Below are 824 nucleotides of genomic sequence, written 5' to 3' on the forward strand. Positions count from 1 at the left end.
AAAAGCCCAACCTTGATCCAGATGTTTTAGCCAACTATAGAGATATATCTAACCTTCCATTTCTCTCTAAGATTCTTGAGAAAGCAGTCGTCAAACAACTCTAAGATGGTTTAAGTCTTATTTATCAGATCAATCTCAGTTTGTACATGTTAACAATCAATCCTCCACGCACACCAAAGTTAGTCATGGAGTCCCACAAGGATCTGTGCTTGGTCCAGTCCTGTTCACTTTATATGTGCTTCTTTTAGGCAATATTATCAAGAAACACTCTTTCATATGCAGATGATACTCAATTATATCTATTGATCAAGCCGGATGAAACTAATCAGTTAGCTAAACTTCAAATGTGCCTTCAGGATATTAAAACCTGGATGACCTGTAATTTTCTAATGTTAAACTCAGATAAAACTGAAGTTATTGTTCTGGGACCCAAGCACCTCCATGACGCATTATCCAAAGAGATAGTTACTCTGGACGGCAGCACCACTGTGAGGAATCTTGGAGTTATTTTTGATCAGGACATATCGTTTAATTCTCACATAAAGCAAATTTCAAGGACTGCCTTTTTTCACCTACGTAATGTTGCAAAAATCAGGAATATCCTGTCAAAAAATGATGCAGAAAAACTAGTCCTTGCATTTGTTACTTCTAGGCTGGATTACTGCTATTTTTTTTATTATCAGGCTGGTCAAAAAAGTCCATAAAGACTCTTCAGTTGATCCAGAATGCTGCAGCACGTGTTCTGACAGGAACCTGTAAAAGAGATCACATCTCTCCTGTTTTAGCTTCTCTGCATTGGCTTCCTGTAAAATCCAAAATAGAAT

The sequence above is a fragment of the Etheostoma spectabile genome, chromosome 19 (genome assembly GCF_008692095.1).
Source record: "Etheostoma spectabile isolate EspeVRDwgs_2016 chromosome 19, UIUC_Espe_1.0, whole genome shotgun sequence".
NCBI classification, from domain to species: domain Eukaryota; kingdom Metazoa; phylum Chordata; class Actinopteri; order Perciformes; family Percidae; genus Etheostoma; species Etheostoma spectabile.